Below are 25,391 nucleotides of genomic sequence, written 5' to 3'. Positions count from 1 at the left end.
GATCTCAGAGGCCATGTAAAAGAATTTGGATTTTATTCTACGTGGAATAAAACATCGTGAGGTTTTCAAATGTGGAGTAACACAATCTGATTAAGACAATTCATTCCTTGAGAGACACTTGTGACTTTTAGAGATGCAGAAAAGTAGAAAGATTTGTTTACATTTTTTATAAAGAATCCTCATTATGTGTGTTCAGGCTTTTGATAGATGAATACCCCCAAACCCCTGTTATCTATAAATTGAATCAGTGGCTTTAAATTATTCCTAAACTCTCTTCCATGGTCTTTGTTATGTTTCTACAAATTCCTCACACATTTTAACAGCACTCCTATCTATTAAAAAAATTGTAAGGAGTTTGATTGTTCTTATCTTTTTTTTTTCTCTACTGATTGCTGTTTAATTTCTGGAAAATTAAATGGATGAAGAGGAAAATAATTGGTGAAGTTAAACTCCTTTGCAGATGGACTGTCCTGTTGGAGGGTGGAAAGATGGCTTAGAATCCCCAGTTGCAGAGGTTCAGATCTCAGCAGGATTCACTCGACCATTCATCCTTCCAAGACAGATAAATTGACTGTTGCACAATTTAGAATGTGTGTCTTTCAGATAATGCCTTAAAAAGCAAATTCTGTGTGAACATTAAAGACTATATGGCACTATAGAGGAGTAAGGGCCACCCCTGTGTCCTTGGCCTAAATTTCTTCCTTCCATAATGCAGGCAAGTGAACTATTTCAGTGACTGATATTTTACTATTGCTAAGTCCATGTGGTTTGTCTGGGTCTTTGGTAGAATGAAATGAACCCATTAACAAAAACTGTTTTGACTTACTGTGAGTCTCTACAAAGTTGCCTTGAGCTTCTCTGTGCTTTTTAATGATGTCTCCATCACAGAGACTCCAGTCCTCTCAGACTGGAACTAACATATTTTACAGGTGAAAGGTAGCTTGATCTTTCCCATAGGAGGTCTATAGTCATTCTCTGTTATCAGGTAGAAAGTCCAGCACTCAGGGGCTCCCTGTCCTGAAAGTAACCCAGCTGAAGGCACTGAAAGATGTGGAAAGGATGCCACCAGTGAATGAAGGGCAGAAAATCCAACCATAGTCGCTACTGCTATGTCTTTTACTTAGTTATTTTTTTTTGCATTACCAAACTGCAATGAATCTGGCTGATCTCAGCTAGAGTTTCTACACTAAAAGTCTAAATAATTTATTATTCAATACTACCTTACTATCTAATCAACTTTTTAGAAGTCCTTATTTAAATTAATCCTTTAATGAAGTATTGTACATTCTTATTTTTTTAAATTATTGAATACTTTCATTATTTCAATAGTGGTATAATGGTTTTATACGTATTCTTATCCCTCACCGAACACTCTATTCCTTATTGCTTAGTGATCTGTTACTCTCTGAGAAGCTAGTCAAGTGGTGCCCATTGCTGAACAATGAAACAAAAGAACAGTGCAGTTACTTTTCTGACTTTTGGGTTTCAAAAGCAGAGGTTCAAATGTGAGGCAAAAAGATGTGGAGAAATATCAAACATGATGAACAAGTTCTATCTGCCTTCTGGAGTTGAGATAGCAAAAACGAATTGACTCAAGGGAGAAGGATATAGTCTATAGTGATAATGATGAAGTGAAATCAGAGGTTCAAGAGATAAGACTTGAAAGGAGTGTATCTGTGTGTCTGTGTGTGGGAGGGGGGAGGGAGGTTACACACGGAAATATCTGCTAGAATGAGCAACAGAGAACCACACAGGAACTGAGTCAGTCATCAGGCCAACACAAAATTCATTCCATTAGATTTTACTGGGTGCCTACAAAAGTGCCAATGTTGTGTCAATTCTCTAGATATTCAAAGAAGAAGAAAGAGGAGGAGGAGGAGGAGGAGAAGGAGCAGAAGGAGAAGGAGATGATGACAGATAGAGAACTAGCTCTAAAGGACTTCAGAGTTGGTTGGTAGACAAAAAAAAACAATCATTACAATAGAGGGTGGGAGATGTGAGAATGTTATATTTGATTTGAAGACTGAAGTTTTCTGAGACTAAGTTGTGTTCGGTAAGTCTCTGTTTAGACACTGCAGAATGACCTCTACAGGAATTTTCCTCATTTGAAAGAAGAATCTGTTTTGTATTGGGTTATCAAAAATCACCTCCTATCCCTCTCACCTCTTAGGAAAATAGAGGAATGGAAGGAAACAAGTAAGCGTCATGTAATAATGGAACATGGATGAGAGGTATATTATACTTTCTTAAAGAGCCACAGAGAATTTAGGAAAAATATGATTTTTTTCTCCTACAATTTAAACAGATGTCCTAGGATCCATATACAAATGCAAACCATTGCATTAGGCATTGATTAAAGTTTTTTTTTTTTTCCTAAATTGGCTCAACTATTTTTTTTTTTTTATTCACAAATGAGATACAAAGGTTTTAGATGAATGTAAAATATTTGGTATGACCTGGCTTAAGAGAATATTAAGTTAAGGCAACCCAAAAACCCACTGCCGTCAAGTCGATTCTGACTCATAGTGACCCTATAGGACAGAGTAGAACTGCCCCGTAGAGTTTCCAAGGAGCACCTGGCGGATTTGAACTGCCGGCCTTTTGGTTAGCAGCCATAGCACTTAAACACTACACCACCAGGGGTTCCAGTTAAGGCAAAATCTACTATTTATATCTGAATGGAGAGGAAGCAGAGAAAAAGTGTAGATGTTGGAGATCCTACAGAAATCAAGTAACAGATCCATGGGTTAATCAAGAATGTGTGACAAGGAGTGTGGGAACTTACAGGGTGGGGAAATGAAGTCAGAACTATTTAAGTTTTAATGCTGTAATGATAGAACCATGGAGTACAAATTGATTTCATATTTATTGTGATCCCCATAAGATATTTTGAATATCTATTTAAATACATATCTATCTTGTCTTCTAGACAAACGAATTATTCAGTTCTTTTTCTTTCTTATTTAGTCATAGAATATAGAGATGCTTTACTCCACTGTCCGCATCTTGTAGCTTGATAAAATTACTCTATAAAGCACTGCTCTATGAACCACTGCATAACCACTGCACCACTCGGGCTCCTTTCTTTATGAAAAAAACAGTAAAAAAATATCTGTAGAGGGTAATTTAGAGGCCATAGGATGCTCTGAGAAGCTCAGTTTGAACCTCTTTACTTAGGATGTTCTACTTTTTTCTGGTTCTGTGTACCTTATACTATCGGAACTAAGTCAGTGGTACCCCCATCTAAAGGAAGAGTTATTCGGTACTCTTAGAGGCAGGAATTAAACCAGTAGTCTCACAAACCCTCTATTTTAACGAACTTGGGACTACCATGTGATGTAGACCTGGGATCCATTGAGAAGAGACTCCTGGTGGACACATGGATGAGTCCTTTTCTCATATCTCTTCATCACACATCATGTCTTTCTCACATTTTATGCACTGTATTATTGCCCTTTATGAGCAGCAGGTCTTTTATTATATGCTATTGGTGGTGGTGATGGTGGTTATCAAGTTGCTTCCAACTCATAATGATGTCATGTGTACAGAGTAGAACTGCTCCACAGGGTTTTCAAGACTGTGACCTTTCAGAAGCAGATCACAAAGCCTGTCTTTAGAGGCACCTCTGGGTGGGTCTGAACCACCAACCTTTCAGCTAATAGTCCAGTGCTTAACCATTTATTCCACCCAGGGATTCCTTTTTTATTATTTAAGACTCTAGAATTGATCTTATCTTACTTTTCTTGACTTATGTAGCTCCTTAGTTTCTCCATACTTACTTTGCCTCTTCCTCAAGCTTCTTTTCAAAACAGCGTCTGTCTCTGAACCTTTGTGGTGGCTGAAGATACTTCTTTCCTATTTAACTTATATCAGTTCTCATTCCCTGCAGGCTAGATTCTTCTTTACAGGTGGGAGTCCATGTAAGTGGTTCTCCGTGGTCTACTCCTCTTTTTTCGTTTGCAAAGGTGATAGCCACTGGAAAAACTAACTGCCATTTTCCTCCTACAAGATTGAGCCTTCAGATACCACAATTACCTATATTTTGCTTGTTTATAGACACTGTAGGGAGCCCTGCTGGCACAGTGGTTAAGTACTCAGCTGCTAACCGAAGGGTTGGTGGTTCAAACACAGCTGCTCAGAGGGAGAAAGTTGTGGCAGTCTGCTTCTGTAAAGATTTAGGGCTTTGAAAACCATATGGGGCAGTCCTACTCTGTCCTGTAGGCTTGCTGTGAGTTGGGATCAAATCGACAGCAGTGTTTTGTTTTTGGTATAGACACTGTGTATTTTCCAAGATTAGCCTTTACATTTGGTTTACAGTTGGTTCAGCTTCACCAAGTCTGTATCCTGCTGTAAGAATACCATACTGATACACACACAGTCACTTGAGGTATGACAATTTACCAGTGATACAGCGACAAATTGCAGAAATAAGGCTGCAGAGGACTTGAGCCAATTTGACATCTGCATCTGACTGAAAGGGAGAAGAGTGTTTGGGAAAACAGAGAGAACGCAATAGTAATTACAGTAAGAGAGTGAAGAGCGGTCATTCACTTCCTACCCCTCGTATTGGAATAAGAAAATAGACATAATGTAGAGGCCTCTTAAACTCTACTAAAATGAGTTTCTTTTAACACTCTCCATGTTTGGTCTTATCATACTTTCCCACCTTAACCCACATTACTTCTTAGGAACAAGACACTCCAGAAAAATCTACTGATTCACAGTACCAGGCATGCGTTGGGCACCTTGATATTGGTATACTGTAAATTTGTTGTTGTTAGTTGCTGATGAGGCAATTCCAACTCATAGTGACCCCATGTGTGCAGAGTAGGGCTGTTCCCTAGGGTTTTTATGGCTGTGACCTTTTGGAAGCAGATTGCCAGGCCTGTCTTCCGAGCTGCCTCTTGGTGGGTTTGAACCATTGGCCTTTTGGCTAGTAGTCCAACACTTAAGTAGGCCTATGAATACTTAAAACATGGCTCTTATCTTCAAGCTATACACAATCTATTTAAGAGGTATGACTAAAATATATAAGACATCAAATTATGTAAAACGTAGGAGCGTAGTATCTAGAAAAACAAACAGAAAATCAGAAAGTGAAGCCCAATATGGACACTGGAAGAAATGGGAGGAAGGATAAAAGGTGGAAAAGCAAAGAGGCAAGCAGGTTAGTGATTAAAAATTCAGGCTTTTGAATCAGACCCACGTGAATACGAATCCTGATTCTCCTAATTATTTATAGTGGGTCAATTACTTGAACACTTGTTGCCTCACTTCCCTCATCTATAAAGCAGTAGTAATGAGATTTCATTTCCACATTGGAGGAGGACTTGGAAATGAAGTTTCTAGCACACAGGAAGTATTTAATGTAAGTTAACTGTCATTACCTACTAAATATTTTCTAAGGTACTGAAAATTAACGGGAAAATTTATAAGTAAAAAAGAATATGATAAAGAATTATTGGTGCTCAATAAATATTTATTGATAGCTTGTCCTCAAAATTGGAGCATTAAAGAGAATCTAAGAGCCCCTTAAGATAGATCTCAAACAGTAAAACAAGCCTCCAGATTTCAATTCCTCACATGGTATTAAACATCTACCAGTTTCCAGGTATTATGCTAATAAATGTCATGCATGCAATTCCATTTAAACTTCACAATACATTGAGTCAGTAATATTATTATGATTTTATAGATATAAAAACCAACACTCAGAAAAGTCAAATGATTTTCCCAGGTCCCGTATTTGCAAGAGGGATTAGAATTTGGGTCTGCCATCCACTGGGTCTGGGTACATTACAGCTAAAGCTTTCTTGATATATGTGCTGTTCATTAAGGAAACACACATCCAACCAGAAAACAAAATAATTAAAAATAAATAGATCGAAGAGATGGAGTATATCATCCTAAGAAAAGAAAATACTGTGCACAATCACTACCATAAAGAGGCTGAGTTGCAAAGGAGATAGTAAATGCAAAAAGAAAAAAATAAGAAAAAAAGGCTATCCAGGTGACAGGTTAATACACATGAACAGGGCTGAGAGGATGGAGATTAATGCATCAGGTTTGGCCATCAGGCGAACAGCAGAATCTTCAAAAATATAATCTTCAAATGAAAAAGATCATTTTTTTTATGGAAAGACTCACATTTGCTTAAAAGGTCTGTTAATATCAGGGTTTTATTGGTATTAAGAAACAGATGTATTCAAGTTGCTTCAGGAAAAAATGTGCTTATTATAAGAATGGACATGTCCTGAAAGTGGAAGTGGACATCTGTCAGGATCCTTAGGAGCAGATTTTTGTCAAGGCTTCCCTGCTTTCCTTTGAACATCTGAGTAGTGAAAACAGTTAACGCGCTTGGTTGCTAACCGAAAGGCTGGAGATTTGAATTCATTCAGAGGCATCCCAGAAGAAAGTCCTCCTGATCTACTTCTGAAAAAATAGCTACTGAAATTTCTAACTGGAAACCCTGGTGATGTAATGGTTAAGTGCTGTGGCTGCTAACCAAAAGGCTGTTAGTTCGAATCCATCAAGCCCTCCTTGGAAACTCTATGGGGCAGTTCTACTCAGTCCTATTGGGTCACCGTGAGTCAGAATCAACTCGACGGCAATGTGGAGTTGCCATGAGTCAGAACTGATGCAAATGAAAATGGTTTACTGGTTTACCAGTTGATTTCTTACCTTTTACGCCATTGGTGCTCTTTCACAGTTTTGGCTAAAATCTTAATTTGGTTTGCATGGCTCCAATTCAAGGCGTTCTTAGTAATTACGCTTCAGTTATATCAGGTAAATTCTCCAAAGAGATTATCTGTTTGAACTAACTCTCCCCCATTCCCCGTTTTTTTTTTTTTTTTTTTTTTTTTTGGTGATGGGGCATGGGGTAGGTATCAGGCAGTTCTGTAGCCAGCCTCTGGATTTACTGGCTATTACTGAGGCAAGTGATCATCCCGTTTTCTAACCACTTGTGTTGGGAGAGTCACGTGGTGTAGAACATGGCCTTTTAGACAGGAATAGTTGTGTTTCAGGAAGATTCTCTTAGAAGCCAGTGTAGATGGAGCAAGTAAAGACCATTATTTCAAATACAGGTTATTATGTTTCTTAAGCTTTATATCAAATAGGAAAGGGTTATAACATCAGTGTCATACATATGCAGAGAATATTAAATATAATGCAAGTACTTTAATGATGTATATTTTTTTAAAAAGTCATGGGTAAAATGTTTATTGCAGAAGTTAGATGAACATTAACTGTTGACTTTTATTCTCCAAAGGTCACAGAATCTTAATAAAACAAAACAAATAAAATGAAATAACCTTTAGCTTTTTAAAAGTTGCAAGGCTCTATATAGGAAGACATATAAATCAGGTTAAAATGAGCTATATGCTGATTTATAGTTATTAACTCATGATGGGAGGGGGAATCTGAGAAAAAGTGATGTTAGAAGACTCAGACTTATTTCTGAAATATATGATATTAGGGATCTTCGGTAAGTTACATTTAATTTTCTTTTTCCTCTTTGTTTAATATCAAGTTCAGATAAAAAAAAATGTTTTCCCATCAATACATTGAATCCATTGTACTAAAATATTCGTTTTTCCTTCTGGGAAAGTTTGTACAACTGGAAAAATATTCATAATTGAAGTGGAGTTGGTAGAAGATCTTACTCTTACTAATATATTTTACAAAGGTTATCATTCCACATTACCATTTCTCATAGTTGATAGATGCCAACCCACATTCTTATTCCATTTGTTGATAGTTTTCTTTATGTTACTGTCCTTGGTCAACTTCTGTCCATTCCCTTGCTCATGTCTGCAAAACAGAATCTTTCACTTTTGAACCAAACACTAGCTATTCACTATTTGCAAACTCCAGACCATCTCATGAACTATTTTGTATTTATAGACACCCATTCACAATCAAAGAGTACTATATTCAAATAATAGAAAACCAAATCAGTGAAGAAACATCTATCAATTTTGGCTTATGCAAGTTATATTTTATTTGAAATGGGACAGTAAATAAGCTGCCTAAAATTGAAACAAATTTTGGGTGAAAATTATTTAATTTGAATCTTGAAAAAAAGTGTGGAATCTTCCTGCTTAAGAAGCTCTTCCATCAGTAACTGCAGTTCATTTGCTAGGAGACTTTGAAATATACCAGAAAACAGGCTGGCTGGCAGGTTGGTTTGTGCTGCAAGATATTCTGACAACCTGTCAAAGTTCCACTTTTCTCACATTCTACCAACTTCTCTTTTCTAAAGAAAGCATGAAATGTCAAAATGACAGGTGCCGAAGCACAGCAGCATCCAGCTTCTGGGCCTATTACCTTAGGAAGGAAAGAGTTGAAAACTTGTGCAAGTGACATATGCTGAAGACTGATATAATTTGCTAGGTAAAGGAGTGGCTTGAATGGCTTGATGGTGCTTGTGTACGCCCTTTGGAGCCTTCTAATTTGAGCTACATCCTTAGGGAAGAACTTCTAGGGGTAGCCAGAGAAGGAAGAAAAAAAAAGAAAAGAACATTTAAGCAAAACATCAATATGTGTTTGGGCATCATTTTCTTTATTGTTGATGACTTTCACCAATTAATTTACTGAATGCAATTAACATTAGCATAGTTAAGGGGACCTGGTGTTATGATTTTGGTATTTTTAAATAGATGAATGGGACAATATAGCCAGAAGAAGGATTAAAACATGGACAACAACTGCAATTGTATTTGTATAAAATCTACTTGTTAGTGTCTGTGTGTGTGCACGCGCATGTGCGTGTGAATGAATACCTTCTAAGAGTTAGGTACCATCTGATTAATTCACATTAATTGGAGAAAAGCCCATCGAAATTAATGGACAAGATTGAGTCATGAAATACCATTTAAAATTTCCATTTTATTACTTTCAAGTTCAGAGCCTGTCTTCTGAGTAAAAAAAAAAAGTAGATAAGACTAATTTGCAATTCTCAGTTATTTCATTATAATGTGCTATAAAGTATGACAAAAGAGGAATTTTTCTTAAGTAATAAATAGTTCTTAATTGTTTGCATTAATTGTCACTCTGTGGTAAACAGAAGTTGCATTTGAGGACAATGGAAATAGAAAAGTAATACTATTGTGATCTGTTTGGCAGGAGAATTGCCAGGGAATCTAACAAAATCTGGAAAACCATTGGGAGAAGAAGGAAAAGACTTGAATCTCCAAACAGAAGGTTTTACTAAGTTAAGGATGTAAATAGGAAATGATTCTTTAGGAATACACAAGATAAAAAGAGATTTCTTTGCAGATTCTGGGAGAAAACAATATTTATTAGTACAAGGAATATGGAGATGTATGCCAACCACTTCTCTGAGAAGTTACATCATGCAGTAGTTGTAAGTTTGGATTCTGCAGTTGTAATATGGTAAATTGGGCTCACTACTCAATCCATCAGAGCCCTGGTGGTGCAGTGGTTCAGAGCTCAGCTGTTATCAGAAAGATGTGCAGTTTGAATCTACCAGCTGCTCCGTGGAAATCCTATGGGGCAGTTACATTCTGTCCTATAGAGTCACTCTGAGTCAGAATCAACTCAATGGCAATGGGCTGACTCAATCAATCTGGTCTGTAACTTACCTAACCGTAAGACTAATTGTAGCATCTGCCTCATAGTGCTCTTGTAGACATTAAACAGGGTTATGTGTATAAAAAGGAGCTCTGGTGGCACAAAGGTTAAGCACTCAGCTGCTAACCAAAAGGTTGGTGGTTGAAATCTACTCAGCAGCTCTGCGAGAGGAAGACCTAGCAATTGGCTCACCTAAAGATTTGTTGTTGTTGTTCGGTGCCGTCTAGTCCGTTCCGACTCATAGCGACCCTATGCACAACAGAACGAAACACTGCCTGGTCCTGCGCCATCCTCATAATCGTTGTTATGCTTGAGCTCATTGTTGCAACCACCGTGTCAATCCACCTCGTTGAGGGTCTTCCTCTTTTCCGCTGACCCTGTACTCTGCCAAGCGTGATGTCCTTCTCCAGGGACTCATCCCTCCTAACAACATGTCCAAAGTATGTAAGACGCTGTCTCGCCATCCTTGCCTCTAAGGACCATTCTGGCCGCACTTCTTCCAAGACAGATTTGTTCGTTCTTTTGGCAGACCGTGGTATATTCAATGTTCTTCGCCAACACCACAATTCAAAGGCGCCAACTCTTCTTCGGTCTTCCTTATTCATTGTCCAGCTTTCACATGCATATGATGTGATTGAAAATACCATGGCTTGGGTGACACCTCTGCTCTTCAACACTTTGAAGAGGTACTTTGCAGCAGATTTGCCCAATGCAATGCATCTTTTGATTTCTTGACTGCTGCTTCCATGGGTGTTGATTGTGGATCCAAGCAAAATGAAATCTTTGACAACTTCAATCTTTTCTCCGTTTATCATGATGTTGCTCATTGGTCCAGTTGTGAGGATTTTTGTTTTCTTTATGTTGACATGTAATCCATACTGAAGCCTGTGGTCTTTGATCTTCATTAGTAAGTGCTTCAAGTCCTCTTCACTTTCACCAGACAAGGTTGTTTCATCTACATAACGCAGGTTGTTACTCAGTCTTCCTCCAATCCTGTTGCCCCATTCTTTCTCATATAGTCCAGCTTCCTGCATTATTTGTTCAGCATACAGATTAAAAGGTACGGTGAAAGAATACAACCCTGACGCACACTTTCCTGGCTTTAAACCAATCAGTATCCCCTTGTTCTGTCCAAACAACTGCCTCTTGATCCATGTAAAGGTTCCTCATGAGCACAATTAAGCGTACTGGAATTCCCATTCTTCTCAGTGTTATCCATAGTTTGTTATGATCCACACAGTCGAATGCCTTTGCATAGTCAATAAAACACAGATAAACATCCTTCTGGTATTCTCTGCTTTCAGCCAGGAGCCATCTGACATCAGCAATGATATCCCTGGTTCCACGTCCTTTTCTGAAACCAGCCTAAATTTCTGGCAGTTCCCTGTTGATATACTGCTGCAGCCGTTTTTGAATGATCTTCAGCAAAATTTTTTTTGCGTGTGATATTAACGGTATTGTTCTATAATTTCCACATTCGGTTGGATCACCTTTCTTGGGAATAGGCATAAATATGGATCTCTTCCAGTCAGTTGGCCAAGAAGCTGTCTTCCATATTTCTTGGCATAGACGAGTGAGCACCTCCAGCATTGCATCTGTTTGTTGAAACATCTCAATTGATATTCCATCAGTTCCTGAAGCCTTGTTTTTCGCCAATGCCTTCAGAGGAGCTTAGACTTCTTCCTTCAGTACCATCGGTTCCTGGTCATATGCCACCTCTTGAAATGGTTTAATATCGACTAATTGTTTTTGGTATAATGACGCTGTGTATTCCTTCCATCTTCTTTTGATACTTCCTGCGTCGTTTAATATTTTCCCCATGGAATCCTTCACTATTGCAACTCAAGGCTTGATTTTTTTCTTCAGTTCTTTCAGCTTGAGAATCGCCGAGCATGTTCTTCCCTTTTGGTTTTCCATCTCTAGCTCTTTGCACATGTCATTATAATACTTTACTTTGTCTTCTCGAGAGGCCCTTTGAAATCTTCTGTTCAGTTCTTTTACTTCATCAATTCTTCCTTTTGCTTTAGCTGCTTGATGCTCAAGAGCAAGTTTCAGAGTCTCTTCTGACATCCATCTTGGTCTTTTCTTTCTTTCCTGTCTTTCCTCTTGCTTTCTTCATGGATGATGTCCTTGATGTCATTCCACAACTAGTCTGGTCTGCGGTCACTAGTGTTCAATGTGTCAAATCTATCCTTCAGATGGTCTCTACATGCAGGTGGGATATACTCAAGGTCATATTTTGAGTCTCGTGGACTTGCTCTGATTTTCTTCAGTTTCAGCTTGAACTTGCATATGAGCAATTGATGGTCTGTTCCACAATCGGCCCCTGGCCTTGTTCTGACTGATGATATCGAGCTTTTCCATCATCTCTTTCCACAGATGTAGTCAATTTGATTTCTGTGTGTTCCATCTGCCGAGGCCCATGTGTATAGTCGCCGTTTATGTTGGTGAAAGAAGGTATTTGCAATGGAGAAGTTGTTGGTCTTGCAAAATTCTATCATTTGATCTCCAGCATTGTTTCTATCACCAAGGCCGTATTTTCCAGCTACTGATCCTTCTTCTTTGTTTCCAACTTTTGCATTCTGATCACCAGTAATTATCAATGCATCTTGATTGCATGTTCCGTCAATTTCAGATTGCAGCAGCTGATAAAAATCTTCTATTTCTTCATCTTTGGCCCTAGTGGTTGGTGCATAAATTTGAATAATAGTCGTATTAACTGGTCTTCCTGGTAGGCATATGGATATTATCCTATCACTGGCAGCGTTGTACTTCGGGATAGATCTTGAAATGTTCTTTTTGACGATGAATCCAACATCATTCCTCTTCAAGTTGTCATTCCCAGCATAGTAGAGTACATGATTGTCTGATTGGAAATGGCCAATACCAGTCCATTTCAGCTCACTAATGCCTAGGATATCAGTGTTTATGCATTCCATTTCATTTTTGATGATTTCCAATTTTCCTAGATTCATACTTCGTACATTCCAGGTTCCAATTATTAATGGCTGTTTGCAGCTGTTTCTTCTCATTTTGAGTCATGCCACATCAGCAAATGAAGGTCCCAAAAGCTTTACTCCAACCACGCCATTAAGGTCGACTCTACTTTGAGGAGGCAGCTCTTCCCCAGTCATCTTTTGAGTGCCTTCCAACCTGGGGGACTCATCTTCTAGCACTATATCAGACGTGTTCCACTGCTATTTATAAGGTTTTCATTGGCTAATGCTTTTCAGAAGTAGACTTCCGGGTCCTTCTTCCTAGTCTGTCTTAGTCTGGAAGCTCAGCTGAAAGCTGTCCTCCATGGGTGACCCTGCTGGTACCTGAATACCGGTGGCATAGCTTCCAGTATCACAGCAACACACAAGCCCCCACAGTACAACAAACTGACAGACACGTGGGGGAACGTAAAGATTATAGCCTAGAAAATCTTATGGGGCAGTTCTACCCTGTCGTATAGGGTGGCTATGTATCGGAATTGACTGGAGGGTACCTAAAACAACAACATATGTAAGTAGCAGTTATTATTCCATGATTAAGTACTTGAAAAATAGGTTTAAAGGACTTCCAGTTGTGTGTCTTCAGCAAGAGATGAAAAAGGGGAACTGCATTAAATTAAAATGATAAATCAGAGTTAGTAGCCTGAGAGGAGTTGCTACAAGTGCAGGGAGGCTTTAACTAACTCTTCTCTTTACTGTGTAACTTCAGAATCTTTATACTACCCTGGTTAAACACAGTTGTAACAGTCAAAGAGAGAGCTAGCTATGTGCAATGTTGCTGATAAAAATTTATAATAGCAACAGCTAATAATTAGTGAGAGGCCAGCAATGGGTCAGTGGTAGAATTTTCCTCATACATATGGAGACCTGAGTTTGATTCCCTGTCAATTCATCTCATGCGCAGCCACCAGCTGTCTCTCAGTGGAGGCTTGCATGTTGCTATGCTGCTGAACCGGTTCCAGTGGGTCTTCCAGACTAAGGCTGGGAAGAAAGGCCTAGTGATCTACTTTCAAAAATCAGTCAGTGAAAGCCCTATGGATTAGAATGGTCTGATTCCGTTTTGCATGGGGTCACCATAAGCTGTAGGTGGACTCAAAGGCAGCTGACAACAATAACAATTAGTAAACATTTATTTATTGCCAGGCAGTATACAGAGAGTTAAAGATTACGTTTATTATGTAACATACCACACCTATAAGCCATATGGTTAGATGTCATTTTTACCTCTATTAGAAATGAAATATTTTTCCCAGAATCACGTAGTTAAAAAGTGGCAGGCACTGTGCATCATGGACAGTTTGCTTCCAAATTTAGTGCTTCTAACCACTTTCCCAGAGATGCCTCAGAAGAAAAGCTAGTGATCTGCTTCTGAAAGGTCACAGCCTTGAAAACCCTGTGGAGGTGTTCTACTCTGCACACAATGAGTGGGAATTGACTTGACAGCAACTGGTAACCCCTTCCACAGAGGACAAGTGAGGAGTGACAGATACTTTCAAGGAAGCAAGTCATACTCTTGGAAAATGGTCAATATCCTTTTTATGGTGGGAATTTATGCAGGATCCTTATTTATGTAAAGTTGTCTCTCAAACGGGACTGGGCTTCTTCTGCTGGTTAGCCCATAAAAATATGTGGTGAAACATCAGGCAATATCAAGGCAGTATGAGAAATGGTAAAGAAAAAGAAATAAGTTTTGCTCTCTTTCATGTCATCCAAGGAGGTTTTAGTGGAATCTATTATTGCTGCTACCTAATTTATATCCAGGTTGCCTCAGTGGCACAAGCAACCAAGCGCTCAACCACTTACTGATAGATTGGTTGTTGGAACCTACCCAGATGCACTTCAGAAGACAGGCCTGGCCTTGAAAACCCTATGGAGCAGTTCTGCTTTGCTCATGTGGAGTCACCATGAGTTGGAATCACTTAACAGCAGTCAGCAACAACAACAATTTATATTCAGCTGTGTCTTTGTAATAGGATGGAGTCCCCGGGTAGAGTAAATGGTTAAGCACTTGACTACTAACTGAGAGGCTGGAGATTCAAACCCATTCAGAGGTGCCTCAGAAAAAAGTCCTGGTGATTTGATTCTGAAAGTTCACAACCTTGAAAACCCCACAGATGGCAGTTCTACTCTGCAACACATTGGGTTGCCATGAGTCGGTGTTGACTCAACGGCAATTATTTTTCCGTTTTGTTTTGTTTTTAATAGGACCGTATAGGAAACCTCTCTTTCTCTTCACTTTTACTCCATAGTTCTGAATGAGTTGATATCTGTCACCCTCCTGACCTCCCAACTGTTGGAAGGTAAGGGGGAATGTAAGACCAAGGACTGACAGTCTATTGTTTTACATTACCCTGGGCAATGAAAGATACAAAAGGGGCTTATGACCCAATGAAAACTAAAAAGATTAACTGAGAATTTAGCTGAATCTATTGGAACAGACAGGCTAATGTTCTCCTTTTTAGCTGATACTGAGAACATTAAGGGCGATGTGACCCTGAAACTACTGGGAGTCACCACAAAAAGCCTCAGAATGAAGACTGCCTAGGAGAAGGCAGAGTCAGGAGATAGCATCATCACATTACTTGAGCTCTAGGGTGAAACCTGAAGTGTTACCACTGGAATTCCAATTCTTTTGCTAAAAGAGTTCAAGATATTTGTTTGTTTCCATGTGCAATTGAAACTGTCCTACAAAACCCTTTGCTGTTCAGTTGATTCCGATTCATAGTGATCCTATAGGCCAGAGTAGAACCGTCCCATAGGGTTTCCAAGGAGCAGCTGGTGGATATGAACTGCTGAACTTTAGATTTGCAGTTTCTCTCTTAATCACCCTGCCACCACGGCTCCTAAAATGTTCTAAGTGATATAAATCCCTTGTATGTGGAATTGTTTATTGGAAACTCATAAATATTTCTATTCTCCACTGAATCACAGGAACTACAGTTCCCAGAATACTTTGCCAGTAGTTTTCTGGCTTTTATTTTACCAAAGAAAAGTCACATACATTAGATTGAAAAGTTAAGTACAGGCAGAAATTATATTATTGCTACTTCAGCAATAGTAAGAGTTTTTGTCTATTCAAATGTTGTGAAGGTTTATAGCAACTGATACATAGATCCCAGGAAATCACCTGCTTCTAGGATGCAAGCTATAGCCATTGTCGTGCCTTTTATGATTTCTTGACTCTGAATGAACATAAAATTTAGTGGCAAACATGAGATATTGGCAGTTGCCCCGAACTTATATTCTTCAGCCTTGTCAATGGTTCTATAAGCACCTAATTTCCTGTGTGGTGTTTCATTCTGCTTGGAATACCTAGAGGGGTTTCTAGTGTTGTTTTTATCAACCATAAGTAGTCTTTGTTACAGAACAGAGACTTTCAAAGATAGTGACATAGAAGAGTTAATCTGTCGTGTTTATGGGTGAAGGAAATGCATACACCATTGTAGAACCACTGTAGAGCATAAAATAAGATCCTGGTAGTCTTATTTGGGGGCAGATATTTAAACTATTACCATAGATGCCTTAAATGAAACAGATCAAGGGTCTTCTGAAATACAATATCATGTAGGATATGAAGCTTTTAAGATATACAAAGTAGCCTGGATGATTCTAATTATACTAGAAAGCTTTCAGAAAGAAAATATTAAGATCAGAGATTTTACTATTTAGTTCAAGATATAGTGAGGACACCAGAGAACTTCTATAACTGCTCTAAAAAAAAAAAAAAAAAAAAAAGTATATGCTTCTATAGTTGCAGGACAGATTTGTCTGAAAAAAAGAGCCAACATTTGATTCTGTAGATTAGAGAACTAATTTAATTCACAGACTCACTAGATCTCACATGAAAGCTAGGCAAATTTTTGGAAAACAGTGGAACCCTGAGTAATGGAATGGTGATATGTAGATAGATGCAGATGAATAGTACCTTGACTGTCTAAATCTCACTGAGCTTCCTTTTTGCCAGAAGCAGTCCCCCTAGCCCCCCATCTGATAACTTACTCCTTGTTTGAAGACCTGTAATGAATGAATTTGAAGCAGTTACCATTTTAAGGAATGGTAATTCTCCTCAACATCCAACTCTAGTATTCAATGTTGCTTCCAGATGCATGGGTAGGATCAGATTCCGAATTAACTTAAGGAAATAATTACAAAGACTTACTCAGAATGAGCTAACTTATACATAAGGTATTTCGATATATTTGAAACATATGATTTATATATAAATTTTTTATACCAAGAGTGCTAGGTTGGGAAAGAAAGGACATAAGTTTGGATCTGCCTGAAATCATTGATCAGTGTATATATACCAATTCCACTGCCGTTGAGTCGACTCCGACTCATAGCGACATACCAGAGATTCTGAATTCAGGGGAGTAACATGGATAGCTGGGCAAGTCTCTCACAGTTTTTTTGGCTGGTTGATTGAAACCTGGACTCAGGGTTGGTCTATATTGTAACATAGAAAAAATAATCAGAAGCTTTAGAAACATAGGAACATTGGATTAATCTTCTTATCTATCCTTCACTATGTATCCTGGACCCTCTTAGGAATCTCTCTTCACCAAATTATTGTTAATTACCATGGAGATGCTAACAACACAATTACAAGAGTCTCTACAATTGCCAACTTCTGCTATTTAGAATAATAGTCATAATTTACTATTTCTCCTTGGTCAAACTACTTAAACTCTCTGGTCCTCAGCTTCCTGAACTAGAAAATAAGAGTAATAATATCCACTTTTGTTGGATCATTGATAGATTGGGCACAAAATTGTTAATGCTTTATTGAGTGTTCTATATTTCAAACAGTCTCCTAACACTTTACATGTATGACATTAATTCACCCTCTCAATAATCAAATGAGGGGTGTACTTTGGTAGATGTCTTTTACAGGTAAAATAATTAAAGCTCAAATAGGTGAGGAAAGTCGTCTAATGTCACATAGCTAAGACATGATAAATCCAGGGTTTAAACTCAAGTAATCTAACTCTAAGATTTGTATTTTAACCACTGTTATGAGTCAGAATCAACTTGATGGCAACAGGTTTATGCTGTGCTACATACAGTAGAGTCTGAGTGATAATTATTATTATCGTCATAATCACTATCATTAACAGAATTATTATTACGTGATCATTTATTTTTATGGTCATAGTAATTCTATCAATATAAAGTGCCTCAGATTGTTGACGAAATAGTAAGTGTGTAAATAACAAAGGAATAAACAGAGTACATACAACAAGAGTCCAAAATCATGATTTACCTGGACCTTAGTTTCCTGACCTTTGAAAGGCAGGTGTACAATTGCATGCATGCTGACGCCGTCTTTAATTCTATTAAATAAGTTTGAGTGAGTTCATTCTTTGAAGGTTGTCAGATCATGATGCATGGGCATATGCTCACAGCTTCAATTAGAAGGATTATTGGTGGTGGTGTTATCAAAGACCTTCACTTCAGATATTAGTTGTATTGATGTTGAGCTAGTGTAAAGAACTTCATCCTGGGCTCCTAAAGCCTCATCAGAAACTCAAGATATGCTACCTATGCCTTTTCTTGATTAAAAATAAATTCTTCTTAGAGGGTACCCTTTTACCCAGTCAAAGCTGAATTACCGCAGATTATTTTTGTATCTATTAAAATTTCATAGGTTCACTGAAATTATGTGTATACAGGACCCTTGGTGGCTTAGTGGTTAAGAGCTTGGCTGCTAATCAAAAGCTCAGCAGTTCCAATTCACCAGTCACTCCTTGGAAACGCTATGGGGCAGTTCTACTCTGTCCCATAGGGTCGCTCTGAGCTGAAATTGACTCAACAGCAATGGGTAACACTTAGGGAAAAAATATTGCTGGCTGAAAAAAGAATAAAAGTTTTATAATTGTTCAATTGTTATTCAGTGATTTCAACCTTAATCTGATAATTTTCTTTACATCTATTGGGGAGTTATAACACCTACAGAAAAATCCATGCTGAGAATCTGTTTGAAAGTTTATATTTATTTCATTCAAATATAAAACTCAGTTAAATTACAACCAAAATGGAGGTTTAAGGAGCATTATTTATTTCATCATTTAGATTTCTCAGAGCTTAAATTAGGTCAGTCATTTTAACTAATGCATTATAATATCCACCTTTTTCGGAACTAATTATCATCACCCTATGTAAAAGGCCATTTTTGTTAATTACTGTAGAACATACATAATAAAAGGGTCTATCCCAGTTCTGAAATTTACCAAAAAAAAAAAAAAAAGATGACAATAAGACCCTCAAAGGCAGACTGTATCTTACCAAATCAGCTAAGAAAAGAATAATTCAGCAGACAAGAAATTCATTGTTTGATGGACACAATGCCAATTAACTAATTTGAAACAATGCAATCAACAAGTTTGACTTGGTATTGTATATATTTAAAATGAACTGGCAGTCTTTGCTTCTTGTTTGAGTGTTCTGTAGATATAGCAGGAGATAACAGTAACAATATTGAACAGGGAGGTTAAGTGATTTAATTTCGAAGACGTTCCTGTTGCAGAGGCCACATTTAATAAATCAATTGTGTTTAAGATGCTTGGAGATCTATGGATTAAAGATTACTTTGCTTGTGGAGTGCCTAGGAACCATTATAAATTGCAAACCTACACACAACACTGAGAGCTTGTCTTTCTTAGTTGTCAATACTACTATGCATCTCCAGGTAGCTCCAAACCTCCCCTCCATCCAACATTAGCTGACTTTCTTTAACAGAAATCATCCACTTTAGAGCAGTAGATCAGACCCTGAACTACCCTGCCTCTGCTTTAATTAAGGATGCTTGACACCTTTTGTTTAGAATACCAATGAATTAGTTATAGTAAGTAGAGCACAAATAATTCACTGTTTGAGTCTAAGACAATACTATCTTTTGAACTCATTTTTTTTTTTTTTTTTGCCCAAGAAAGATGAGTCACTTGTATGGCTGGAGGAAAAAAAAGTAAAATTAAAAAAAAAAAATTCAGATTCTGTTTCTATGCAGGAAAATGCAATGCCAAAGCAGAACTCCCGGCCCTATAGGCAATTGTTCAGCACTGCTCATTAATTGTAACTTGCAGGCTATTACCTAGCGTTAACTTCAGTGCGTAATTTAAACTCTGACTGGGAGTAGTAGGGTGTCCTGTTTAGGATGGAAGTAATATTATGTTAACAACAATTTTTACAAACCTTTATTTCTCCCCAAAGATAAATCTCTAGCTATTTTAATCCATCATGTCAATCAATTAATTATAATAGTCAGTCATTTTTCATAATGAACTCTAGTGGAGAAAGATGTGAACATTTAATTTGAATGAAATATCAGAAATAACTATAATAGTCACTGGAATCATCAAGTTATGGTTTGATTCTAATTACGGAATCATCAAATATCAGGTGTAGAAGGGGACTTAGAAATTATCTAGTCCAAACTTTGATGAAAAATGCTGAGGTATTGGGATTTTCACCAGGCTACAAGTTCATCAGCTGCAAAGTTGACTATAGATGCCATTTCTTGTTTTGTGTTGACTTTCCAGTGTCACTTTGCAGTAAGCACTTGGAATTACTTTAATATGTAGGGAACTTCATCCCCAGGAAGAATTTTGATTTTCTGCCAAGATTTTGTCTGTGCTATGTCATATTTTGGGGTAAACCATAGTAATTCAATTAAAAGCATTATTTTCCCACATCCCTATTCACCCTCAAATGATCATAAGTTTTGATTATTGGATCAAGTTCATCTCAGTTAATCATCACGCCACAACCATGCGATGGAAGCTCCATAAGGCCAAGAAACACATCTGCTATGTTGTCCATTGTTAATCTAGTGCCTACCCAGCACTTTGATGAATTAGATACATCTGACCCAAGCCACAGTCTTTTCAGTTGTGTCACATCCATGCTAAAATGAAAAGAGAAACAGAAGAAGAATTGATACATTTGAATTGTGGTGTTGGTGTAGAATATTGAATATACCATGTACTGCCAAAAGAATGATCAAAATCAGTCTTAGAAGAAATGCAAACAGAATGCTCCTTAGAAGAAAGAATGGTGAGACTTTGGCTATCTTACTTTGGACCTGTCATCAGAAAAGACCAACTGTTAGAAAAGGACATCATATCTGGTAAAGTAGAGGATCAGTGAAAGCAAGGGAAAATCTCAATGAGATGGATTGACATAATAGCCACAAAACGGGACTCAAACAAACCAATTAAGAAGACGGCATAGGACTGGGTGACTTTAAATTCTGTTATATGTAGGGTTATTATGAGTTGAAGCCAACTGGACAGCAACTAACAACAACAGCCAGGTAGAGGGAGAAAGTGTTCAATAAAAATGAGTTGACTGGTTTAAAAAGCCACAGTATTTTGACTCCCTGGCTAGTCATGTCATTTTCTTCGTGTACTGCTGCCCCCTGAAGATACCTGCGAGATTATACAAAGTAAGACAGTTTGAGCATCCCACCACCAGCACAGGTTTTCTTTTCCTCTGAATCAACAGAGAATGTTCTTGTTCCTCAAAGAGCTAGAAGGAGTGCTAGAGCGGGTATTACCAACTGAAATGGAAAGAAACCACTTCATCCTATGGTTATGATTTTTTTAATACAATCATTAATGTCATTTTGAGGATACATCTAGAGGGCATTTCTTCAGCTTTCAATATGATCTCAATTTTCCAATTAAAAAATGATATAATAATATAGACAGGAGTATATAGTGGTTTTACACAACTTTTAGGAATTCTTCTAATTTGGGGAGTCAAGTTCAATGTATATCCGCCTACACCCTCTATTTTATTTGATTCTATTACAAAGAAGCCCTCTTTCTAACCCAGCTACTCTACTATAATTATTCTGCCCAAGTGTCACAAGGCAAAAGTCTCCTTCTGAGAGTAGATTTGGAAAATAGATACCAGTTTGGCATCTATCATACACAATAATACACAGCCTCATGTGTGTGAAGCACTGTACACTCTTCCACGTGTATTAATTCCTTGGAGTTCACAAAGACACTGTGTGGTAGGCAGAGCAGCTCTGATTGTTGGTATTTGGTTTGAGTTCTCTGATAAGGCAGATGACTAGAACAGGATCACATAATTAAAAGGAAGCAGAGTGGGAAACCACTCCAAAGATTTTCTGACTGTATCAGTTCTCTTTACTCTGCCTAGTTTGCTTTTCCTCAAAGATATTCCAGAGAATTAAAACAAAAACAAAACCCTAGATCAACATGGTGTGTTTCTATGAATTGTACATGTTTTCTATGTTTTTGAAAGGAAACATAATTTTATGTGAAAATAAATGTAGGCATCTTAGAGAGGAATGCAAACGTTAAAAACATTTAAATATATAAAGTACAATATTTCAACATTTTTCTCTTCAGTTTTATCTATGGGCCCCCCCCCCTTTTTTTTTTAATCAGGCATGCTTCAATGTGAACATCCAAGAAGCTCAGGGCATCAAACTTCCTTAAACACAGAGGGAAGTCTGACTGGCCTCCCTCCTTCCCCATTGATTAATTCATTCAGAGCTATGTAGACCTGAAAACTCGAGGCTACTGAAAATGACAGGAGGCATGGTGGCTGGTTCTGATCACAAAATGAATTATATAGGACATTAAGATATAACCTTCAAAAAAGTACAGATGATATGGGAATAACAGGTTAAATAGCGTTAAATTTTTTTCTCTATCACAGAACTTCTCAGAGGCGATAATATGTGTATAGTGGGACTGGAGCTAATTACTGTAAAGTACAATATATAGTAAAAAAAATATATATATATATATATAGTATTACATTGTATTTACTTGACTGGAGAGTTTTTTTTGGTGGGTTATTTTTTTTGATTCTATTAGATTTGTTGCCACAGAACAATTTTGGAAGACTCCTTCCTACTCCATTCTTCAGGTTATGTTCCTATTATCATGCTAAACACACGTTCTAGATATTTCTCTACAGTAATCCCACAGGTCAACCACAGAATAAACGAACCCATCTTGTAGCCATAAAATTAATCTGGTGTCAGGATACTTGGATTATCTGAATAGAGAAGTAAGAGTGTGTTTGGCCCTTTCTTTTCGCAATTTGAAATTCCTTCTAGAACAAATTTTATTTTCACTCATTCACTAAACAACTTTGGGTAAGCCACTTAACCTCTGGGTCTTCAGTTCCTCACTGGTGTAATAAAAAGGGTTTAATGGAATGATATCTGATGCCCTTACCTCTTAAAAAATACCTGTTAGGTTTTCTGTGCTCCTATATATCCACTTAGTGTTTTATAAAGAACAAATTAAAATGATCATGGGCTAGAGAGAAGAACAGAAGAGGATTTTAGACAGGGGAAGAAAGTAAGTGTTGATTGATAGTACCTTCTGAGAAAAAATGTGTTTGTCCTCATTTGGGAGAAATTGCTCCTCCCCCAAAAATGGATTATCTAAAAATAGGAGATTTTTGTTTCAGGATATAAAACTGAGGCACAAGCTTGAAACATAAATCCCAAACGACCTGTAAACTGGGAATATTCACATTCTTCACTGAGAATCAATCTCTCTGTGCAGTCCAGTGGTGTTAATTCACCACAATAGAAAAGGGTATTGACATGCAAAACCCTACACAAATAGAGGTGTAGACATTTAACTAAACTATTAAATTTGCTGGATAAGCTTGTCTGGAGGAGAGAAGTTGGTGAATGAACTCCCATAGAAGGCCACACTTTTACCTTTAAACCTATAAAATCAGTATCTCACATTTAGCATTGGAAATTTCCTACTTGGATCTTTTTTTTTTTTTTTTTAATTAAATGTCGTAAGGAAAAGTCATTCAAATCTTTATTTCACAGTTGAGTATAGAAGCAGATATGAATAGAGACAGATTTTAACTCAGAAGCAAGACTTGAAGAGCAGCCACTTAAATTCATACCTTCCCCTATGGTTATAAAATATGTTACAATTTAATTATAAGTTTATAGTAAAATTCAGAGTGACAGTTGGAGTTGACCTTCGAGGCCACCTGCTCTAACCATCTAACCAGTAGCCATTGAGTTCACTCTGACTCATTGTGACCCCATGTGTTTCAGAGTAGAACTGTGCTCTATAGGATTTTCAATGGTTGACTTTTCAGAAGTTAAACTCTTGCTTTACAGATGTGAAAATGAAGGCTCAGAAAGATGAGGTCCTCAGCTGGTGGGGAGCAGAGTTGGGTCCAGAACCCAGACTGTCTGGCTCAGGGTGCAGAGATTTTTTTACTCACCACAAACCAAAGAAGAATTAGGAGAACAATTCAGGAGGGTCTAATACAGGCCTCACTTGTGGAATCAGTGTGCATTTGTCCCATGGAATTTGTTATCTCCAATTGTGTTCCTGTTATGGGATTTGTTGTCCTGTTTTCTGACTCTGCACTTGATTTGCAATTCTGAACCATAGCAATATGCTTCCCCAGAGCACTGAGCTGTGGTCAGTGAATTTAATCTTTCTCACATGGTGATCTGCGAGCTAAATTGTTACAGCTCCACCTAGTGGAGAAATTCACATAGAGGAGATTTGCAAAGGAGATGCGGATCGCTGAGGAAGAATTTGCAGACAAGAGGGCAATGTGCATCGCTGAGAAGTTAAAGCTGCAAAAAGTTACACTCACAACTGGCTGTAAACTAAGACTATTATGAAGAAATCAAAGTATAATTATTAGAGAGGGAAAAAACACACAGGCACACATCAGCTTTCGCATTACCTCAAGGACCTCTAGAGATTTTTTATAGCTTCTGGAGGATGCTGTCGGTATGAAGACAGAAAAATCAGAAGATGGAGTTAATAGAACTCACAAGTGGAAACTAATTCTTGGAATTTTCCTAAAAGTGCACACAGACATATTCACTCAGGCTTTGGTGTTTGATGACCAAAGATCCCTCAAAGTCTAAACAAAGAGGCAAATTCTGAACAGACTCCCATCCAGGGCCACAGGTAGGTAAACAACCTCACCTGCCCTGCCAGGTTCTTAACAGGAAAGCTGTGTTCAGTGCTCAGAGAAGCTCTCGCTTGTTTATATGCACCATCTACCTCTTGCTTTATTTGTAAAGAGGCATGACCAAATGCCAAAGGATTCATTAGTATGCTATGACCCCCTGAAAACAGAGGCAACAAACACTGCCTTTGAGAAATGTGATCTCCAGAACATACAAGTTGTATGTGTGTATATTAACAATCTCTCAAGATAGTTGTCAACACATGTTCCTTCCTCTTCTCACCTTCACCCATTTCTTACCTTGGATTTTCACTACCAAGGAGCCAAGTAGCTTGTACTCTATTAATTTCCTCTCTATGCAAACATCCCTGGGATATTTTGTTCCATATCAAGTACAACTGCTTTCTGAGAACTGACAAAACAACTGCTGCTGATTTTCTTTTATTCAAATCAAGTTTATTTATTTCTTTTTATCAACATCCATATAGCGTGTTCAGAAAGCTTTTGCATAGATAGCAATTTTAAGAATGTCCTTGACATTAACAGTTTCTATATTTGAGACACAGCCTTTTATGAAGGAAGTGTATAATAGCCTAAGGCTGAGTTGGCATAAACGTCACAGAATCACAGGTAAATGACACCTGGCATGCAGCATACATTCAATAAACACTTCTTGAATTGAATTAGAGAGCCAGTTTGTGGTCTAATAGGTTCGATTTGACATGGTTCCTGAGACAGCTGGTTAAGCACCTGTACACAGTATTCTAGAAGGTCAGTACCTATAGCTCAAGGCTAAAGATCCTAGAGTTTGTGATCGAGAGCTGGACTCAAGCTAGTCCTACCCCT

The sequence above is a fragment of the Loxodonta africana genome, chromosome 2, assembly GCF_030014295.1.
Source record: "Loxodonta africana isolate mLoxAfr1 chromosome 2, mLoxAfr1.hap2, whole genome shotgun sequence".
In the NCBI taxonomy this organism is placed as follows: domain Eukaryota; kingdom Metazoa; phylum Chordata; class Mammalia; order Proboscidea; family Elephantidae; genus Loxodonta; species Loxodonta africana.
Note: the sequence above shows the minus strand (reverse complement) of the source record.